Raw genomic sequence first — 8960 nt, forward strand, 5'->3', positions numbered from 1 at the left:
CCTGGTGTTCCGGGAGCCGGCCTGGCCCCCACAGCCGGGCCTGGTGTTCCGGGAGCCGGCCTGGCCCCCACAGCCGGGCCTGGTGTTCCGGGAGCTGGCCTGGCCCCCACAGCTGGGCCTGGCGTTCAGGACCCAGCCTGGCGCCCGCACTGGGCCTGGCCCTCACAGCTGGGCCTGGTGTTCTGGGAGCTGGCCTGACCCTCACAGCTGGGCCTGGTGTTCCGGGAGCCGGCCTGGCCCCCACAGCTGGGCCTGGCGTTCAGGACCCGGCCTGTCGCCCGCACTGGGCCTGGCCCTCACAGCTGGGCTCGGTCTTGTTAGGTGGTAGCCTGGCACTCCCAGGCTTTTTTGCTAGGAGCTGGCCTGGCCCTATCAGGCTTGGTGTTGCCAGGAATGGGCCTGTCCCCAGCAGTTAGGTCTTGGTGTTCTCCTGATAAACATAAAAAACTTCACGGGACATCATATCAGAAAAGGCCACTCTTGAGACCATAACAAACCAAGACAAAACAAGATCACCACAAAATCAAATCTGAGCCCAGACAAAAACACAAACATGGTCCAAACTACAGATCTCTCCCCATCCTGGCTAACACAGGTAACTGTAGTTTTACTTACAAATTAGTTTTGGCCTTGCTTTCGTCTTTCCTTTTTTAGATAAGACTTAGTATGAGAACCAGTCATAGAATTATCTGGCAGTATCTGATCCAGAATGAAGCCCCGCTTTCTTAAATCCTCCCCCAAAATCACCTACCACAAGCCCAATCCTATAATAAACACAAAATCACCTACAGGCTCAATCCAATCATAACTCGTTTTTAACCCACTCTTGTTGTTGTTGTTAGATGCTGGTTGAGTTGGGCTCGATATCTGTATCTATCTCTAGAACTATCAACCAACAGATCTAGATAACAGAATATGTTACACATATTTAACAGAGTGAAACATTGCCCGGTTCTGCGCCATCTTCACGATCATTTGGGCGTCTGAGCCCATGGTTTTGGCTATTGCGTCAATCCATTTTCTGTCCATGGTGTGTGTTCTCCCTCATCGTAATAAGTAATAGCCCAACTTGTTTAAGTGTGTTCCTGGTGGTCTCTGGCTAGAGGGCATTAACGCAATCAAAGACAGAGTTAGGTGAAATTTTCACAAGATTTAAGTTATTCCATAATAACTTGGGAAAGTCTGTATAAATGACAACTGGAAAGGGAAATATTTTAAAAACTGCAAGGAAAATATAGAGAAATAATTTTTTCAGAATGTTATCATAGGGTTTTTCATAAGTCCTACTGTAATATCACTGCATTAAACATGAAGACGGTGAGCAGTAAATGTTAAAAACGTATATTTTAAACCAGAGAGTAACCATGAAAAATATATTTTAAAAAAGAGTTACACCTCATAAGCCAATAGTAGAGATAAAAAATCATCAATTAATCTAAAAGAAGGCAGGAAAAGAATGAAAACAGAACAAATTTTAAAAAATATTAAAATGGTAGATTTAAACTCAATTGTATTGACAATTACATTAAATGTACATAATCTAAACATTACAGTTAAATGGCAGAAATTGGCAGACTGAGTGAAAAAGCAAGGCCCAACTACAAATTGTCTACCAAAAAACCTTTAAATATGAAGCCACAGACAGATTAAAAGTAAAAAGATGAAAAATTTACATAAGCATGCAAACACCGATCATATAAGCTAGGTTGGCTACATCAATCTCAGATGGAGTATACTTTAGAAAAAGGAATATAACAGAGATTAAAAGAGGCATTTCAGAGGACCTGGCCCAGACACCAGGCCCCTTCCTGCCAGCTCTGGACCCCTCCTGCCATCTGCTGTAGTCCCCAGGGGACATGACCTGGTCCCCAGGCCCATTCTCGCCAGCTCTGGATCCTTCCCACCACCAGCTGTGGCCCCCGAGGGAATGCAACCTGGACCCCAGTCCCTTCCCCACCGGCTCAGGTCACCCCTGCAGACCGCAGCAGCCCTGCTCCAGCCCCCAGCCTGGTTCACACTACAAACAACCTATCTCCACCCCCTTGCCTTCCTGCTGGACCTGCCCTGCTTCACCATCGTTGAGTGATCGGCCCAGCACACCAAGACGAAGTAGTAAGAACTGTCATGCCCACAGATGAGCAAGCAACAAAGCACACGCAGACACAACCAAACAAAACAAAAAAGCAGGATGAAACAAACCTACAATCAATAAAGAAAATAAAACCTAAATGTTTTGAAGACAGCAGACCATATCAAGACATATTAAAAAAACAGGACAAGATGACTCCAGTAAGCGACCAGAATAAACCACCAGCTGACATTCCAGCAGAAGAAAGGCACTGGAACTACCCAACAGGGAATTCAAAAGTCTAATATTCAGGGCTCCCCAAGAGATTAGGAAAGAGATCAAGGAAAATGCAGATAAAAGCATGGAAAACACAGACAAAACCAACCAAAACAGCCAAAATCAAGGAAAACACAGACAAAGAATAAAAGAATTCAGGAAAATAATACGAGAACACAATGTCAAAATAAATAAACAATTAGAAATCATACAAAGACAGCAATTAGAAATCCAAAAGATAAACAACAAAATTTCAGAAATGGACAATGCAATAGGAAGTTCTAGGAGCAAATTTGAAACAACAGAAGACAGAATCAGCAAAATTGAAGACAAATTCATGGATGCCACTTTGAAGAAAAATCATAGAAAAGAACAAAGAAGAATGAAGAAAACATAAGAACTATGTGGGATACTATCAACAGCAAAAATTTGCACGTGACTGGGGTTCCAGAACAGGGGGAGAAAATGGAAAACACAGAGAAGATCATTGACGATTTGCTAATAGAAAACTTCCCTAAAGAGACATTTCATAGTGATAAAGGATAAATTCCTCAACAAGGCATAACAATCCTAAATACATACATGCCCAATAACAGATCTTCAAAGTACATGAAGCAAAAACTGAAGAGAAATAAAAGGAAAATTAGACAAATCCACAACTACAGTTGGAGATTTCAACACTCCTCTCTAAGGAATTGAATGAGCAAGCAGAGAAATTATCAGGAAGGATATAAAACACCTGAACCACAGTTTATCAACTAATATGATCTTATTAAGTTTAGGTTACCAAACAATAGCAGAATACACACTCTCTCTTTTACGTGCAGACGGAACATTCACCAAGACAGACAACAAGCTGGGCCATAAGACGAGTCTTAATCAATTTAAAAATAGTAAGTAATACAGAGCATGCTTTCACACCACAGTTGAATTTAATTAACTGAAAGATATTTGGAAAGCCCCAGAGTATTTGGAAGTGAAATGGCACACTTCTAAATAATGCATGAGTAACAGAAGAGACTGTAAGGGAAATTAGAAAATGTTTTGAACTAAATGAAAATGAAAAGATACAATATCAAAATTTCTGAGATGTAGTTAAGGCACTACTTAGAGGAAATTTTATAACTTTAAACGCTCATATTAAAAAAGAAAAAGTCTAAAATCAATTATCCAAGCTTCTATCTGAAGAGGTCAGAAAATGAAGAGCAAATTTAACCCAAAGTAAACAGAAGAAAGAAATAATACAGCTAAGATTCCCATCAATAAAACAGAAAATGAACACTCAACAGAAAAAACAAATCAGTTAAACTAAAAGTTACTTTGAAAAAAAAAAACACAATAACCCTGATAAACCTGTAATTAAAATGATCGAGAAAAAGAGAGAAAAACAAAATTATCAGTATTAAGAATGAAAGAGGGGCCATCACTACAGACATCAAAAGAATAACAAGGGTGTGTTATGAATAATTTTATGCCAATAAACTCAACAACTTACATAGAAAAATGCCTGGAAAAACTTAAATTACCAAAAATGACTCAAGAAGAAATGGAAAATCTGAATAGTTCTCTATCTATTAAAGCACTTGAATTCGTAGTTTAAAAACCATCCCCCCACCAAAAAAAAAACCTCTAAGTCCACATGAATTCACTGGTGAATTCCACTAAGCATTTAAGGAAGAAATAATACGAATCCTACGAAGTCTTTCGAAAAATAGAGAGAAGGGAATACTTTCCAACTCCCTTGGTGAGGTCAACATTCAGACAAAGAAATTACAAGCAAAGGAAACTACAGACCAATATTCATCAAGAATACAGACCCAAAAGTCCTTGGCAAAATACAGCAATACAAAAAATGAATCCAGCAACAGATAAAATGAACAACAGCCCTGATTGAACTCAGTCTAGAGCCTGAGTCCAGACTTCTAATCATTCTGCTATGCCATCCCAAGCAATGTATGAATCCAGGAAAAAGAAAAAACTGAACAAAAAAGGGCACGATCCAGTTATAAAGTAAATTAAAATGCGGCATGATTTTCAAAAATTAGTAGAGTATGATAAAAGAGAAATTATTTGAATATAACAAGGGGACTACAGAGAAGGAAATATGGTCATACATACTTTTCTTGGGTTTTGTAATAAACAGTATTTACCATTGTATTTTTGGCAAATAACGCACCCATGTAAACAATGTGCCCGCGTACACTGCGCATAGCACACTTACGAAAATAACGTGCGAGGGGGTTGCACGGGTGGCAAAAAGAAAAAGTATTAGTTCACATTATTTGCTTAAAAATATGGTAATCATAATAATATAAATGCCATTTATTGGTTTGAAACTTTGATTGAACAATGGTTATAGAACAGAAAAATATCCACTTTGAGGATGTAAAAAGAACAAACCAAAAAAAAAACCTGACAGAAGTTGAACAGGGGAACAGTGACAAGGAGGTGACTGGCAGGGTCGGGTACACGCTGCATCCTTGTCTTCCCCAGTGGGGGGCTAGGAGACTGTCCGCCATTGATGGGACAAGAAACAGACAGAGAACACTTGGAGCTCCTGAGATAACCAGCAGAGGAACCATGGCTGACCCAACATTCACCCTCAAGCCTCTTCTCCTCTGCCCCCCTCAGAAGGGATGCTGGACAAGTTCAACACTCATTTTCTTGCTCTCCTTTATGACTAAGAGACATATGACACAGTTCTGGCCAATGAGAAGGAAGTGAAAGTACGTGCTGGGGGTGGGGTGTCTGGAATGTCCCTGCTGAAAGGGACAGGCACAGGTCGCACCGCACCTTCCCAGTTGTTCACACCTTGAATATACACGTGGCACCTTGAGCTGCAGCCGCCATACTGCAGTCAGGAGAACGCAGAGATACTGCCCCAGATCCTGATATGGTTGAGCTCTGAACCAAATCTAGCAAAACCTACCTTTGGATTACTTATTACGTAACCAATAAATGACTAAATCCTCAGTTGGTTAAGCCACCATTAGTCACGTTTGGTTACTTTCAGCCCAAAGCATTCCTAAATGACACAAGAAGAGAAGGTAGAAGAAGTGAGCTCAGTCCTCCTCTATCCAAACTAAAAGTCAACAGATAACGTGTAAAGTTTATAAATCAAGAAATAGCAAGCAAGTTATTTCGAAACGGGAATTACGACAAGGACTACCATAGGTGCCCCAATATCCACTCCCGACTGTACAGTACCCATTTGTGGCTGGGCACATGGCCTCCCAGAACGGAGAATGGAATTCCCAGCCTCCTCTGCAACTAGCCACGGCCATGTGACTAAGTCATGTCCAATGGAATACAAACAGAAGGGCCATGTGGTCACTTCTGGGCACCTCTCTTCAGAGACATCACGCATGCACCCTTTCTCCATCACATGCCCCCACCCTGAGGGTGAAATCGCACATGACTGAGCACAGGATAGAGTGTCTGGGGCCTGGACAACCTGGAATGCCCCACCAGCCCTGCGTGGCCCACACTGACCTTGATGGGAAAGAGAAACAAGCCTTGATCTTGTCTAAGCCCCTGTTATTTTGTGTTCTCTGTCATGCATAAATCAAAACGAAACCACTGCCGTTGAGTTGATTCTGACTCACAGCGACCCTAGAGGACAGAGTAGAAGTGTCCCACAGGGTTTCCAAGACTATCAATGTTTACGGAAGCAGACTGCCACACCTTTCTCCTGCAGACCGCTGGCGGTTTCGAACCATCAACCTTCTGGTTCTCAGCCGAGCGCTTTAACCACTGCGCCACCAGGGCTCCTCTGACACAGCTGACTCAAATCCTAACCAATTCAGAAATACGGATATCTAAAACTCCTTAAAAAAAAACTAGTGGTTGCCCCATGAAGGTAAGGGCTAGATGATGTTTAAGTCGTGAAGGGATCACTTGAATAAAACCAGAAGTAAAACCCAAGTCTGGTGTCCTCTGCCCCCACTACATATAAACAAGGCCCTCCTGTGCCCCCTCCCCTCCAGCCCTTCCACAGCACCTGCACGCACAGTCTGCAGGCTGCCGGGGTCTCTGCCTCTCCTCTGCCCCGACAGCCCCCATTCCCACCTGCTGGGAAAATACACGCTGGTCCTTCAGGACTCAGTCCAACCATCACTCCCTCCCCAAAGAAGCTCACCCTGACCCTGTCTCGGGGAGAGCAGGCCACTTCCTTTCTGCCCACACTCTGCTATCTGTCACAGCTCCAGGAGACACTATTGGCATCACGTGGGCGTGTGTCCCACCCCCAGCTCACCAGAACGACCGCAACTTGAGGGCAGAGACCATGCTTAGCTTCTCCAATGCCTGACTCAGCAGCACTGCAGAGGCTGGGTATGGTGATGAATGAAAGTGACTTCATATGACCTATTCTTTTAAAATGCGACTGATGTATTTCCTGACCACTACAGTCAGCCACTGAGAAAGAACATAACAATGAACAGAAGGACCAAATACTCCTCTAGGCCATGCCCGAGGAGGCATTCACAGGCCATAAAACTACAGGAGGAAAAGCAGCTGCCAGCAATGGCTGCCAGCTCCCTCGGTGTCGCTGGGTTTACAGGTTTAATGAGGTTGTCAGCAGTCATTGGTCACCCAAAATTCTCTGTCTGTACATGGGAGCAAGAGCTCTACATGGGAGCAAGAGCTCTTTGCAAGGGGTTCCTAAAAAACCAAACTCGCTGCCGTTGAGTTGATTCCAACTCATAGTGACCCTATAGGACTGCCCCATAGAGTTTCCAAGGAGCACCTGGTGGATTCGAACTGTCAACCTTTTGGTTAGCAGCCGTAGCACTTAACCACTACGCCACCAGGGTTTCAGGAGGTGGTAAATGCCATCTTTGGGATTGTACAATGTGGCAACAGCAACATAACAAATCCTTCCACAAGAGGGCGCTGCTGTATTTCCACAACTCCTTAGAGAAATGCAACAGGGAGGAGGACCAGAGTTGAATGAATCTACAGATTTTTTTACATACTACTCTTAAAGACGTTTATATCCATTATTTTTAATTCAGTCACGACTTGTTGTTAGGTGCCATCGAGTCGGTTTCGACTCACAGTGATCCGAGTCACGACTAGAACACAAAAACGCCGAAAGAAAAAACCTACCAGTCAACTTCTAAGAACGATGCAGACTTAGGGCTTTGCATCTAACAGTGTGTAGGCGACTAAATGTTTATTTATTCAAGGCATACTTCTGTGGTTAACTGTGTTTTTGTTCTTTTTGAAATTTAAAGTCACAACGCATAAAAACGGGGAATCCCACCACTTTGTAGATACTTTTCTATCTTGATACTACATTCTACATGCTGTTTAAACCAAGTTTTAGTCAGATATTTTAAAAATGGTTTCGAAAACGATCTCAAATCACCAACTGCCCTTGTTCCACATCCACTATCTCCCTCCAGCCTCCGTGGACACCAGGTGGTTTCTGCCACCTCCTTGGCGCTGAGTTGCAGCCCTCTGTACAGGTCCCCATGCAAGGGCACCCGTGGTTCCCAAAACGGACTCCACGTTGTCAAAAGAGCGGAAAGCAGGCAAGGGCGGGGGCCGCCAACGCCTCCCATGGACATGGAGGGCCCTCCCGGAACCTGCTCCATCTGTCTCCAAGGGCTCCACCCCTTCCTCTGAGCTTCCTTCAGAGGTGGTGACAGTACCACTGCTCCCCACTCCTTGACAGGTGTCGGCACCCCGGGGCAGGGGTGGGTCTGTACTGCGCACAGCTTTGCCCCAGGCCCCAGGTCAGTGTCTGCCCGTAGGCGCTAAACGAGTATTTGTGGGATCAACCAATGAATGAATGAGCAGGTCCAGGATGCAACGGAAATCCTTCTTGAACACTGTTATAAAAACCACAAACCAAACGTGCTGCCCTCGCCTTGACTCCCCGCCATGGCGACCCCGTGTGTTACTGCTCCATGGTGTTTTCTTGGCTGGGATCTCAGGAAAGCAGACCGTTATAAACTCTATGAAATACGATTTCTAGAGTAACAAATTCCAAAATCCTCTAACACACTTTGGGAAACAGTAACTCCATTTACTTGCACCCCTGTAAGCTATGTTCCCCAAATCTAGTGTATCTGGAGTTTAAACTGGGACTGCCCTGTGGTCTCAGTTTGGGCTGAGGCACCAAAGCTAAGAGCGTGAAGGGCCCACATGTTTTTGGGAGAGGCACCCACCACTTATGCTGAACGCGCCAGCAGACAGAAATGTGCTCCATGCCCCTTCCCACATCACCCCCACGGGAACACAAGAGGAGGCCAGACTGGGAATAGCGGGAAACTGGCCGAGAAGGGTTCTTTAGGAAGAGAGGCATTGGAGACAGTAGGGTACTCCTCACGGCACCCCACCTCCAAGAAGGATGAGAGTGTCCGCCTCCCTCCCACTCCTTCCACCAGCTTTGGGGGTGGCAACTGGGCTGGTCTTACTTCCCTGCTGATGCCCCCGCCGGCTCCAGCCCCCTGTACTTTGGGGAAGAGGGTCTGATCTTACTTTCCAGCTCCCCATGCCCCTGCAGGCTCCAGCCCTCTGTACTTGGGGGAAGAGGGACTGGTCTTACTTCCCAGCTCCCCATGCCCCTGCAGTCTCCATCCCTCTGTACTTGGGGGAAGAGGGACTG

This window comes from Trichechus manatus, unplaced genomic scaffold (genome assembly GCF_000243295.1).
Source record: "Trichechus manatus latirostris isolate Lorelei unplaced genomic scaffold, TriManLat1.0 scaffold00128, whole genome shotgun sequence".
In the NCBI taxonomy this organism is placed as follows: domain Eukaryota; kingdom Metazoa; phylum Chordata; class Mammalia; order Sirenia; family Trichechidae; genus Trichechus; species Trichechus manatus.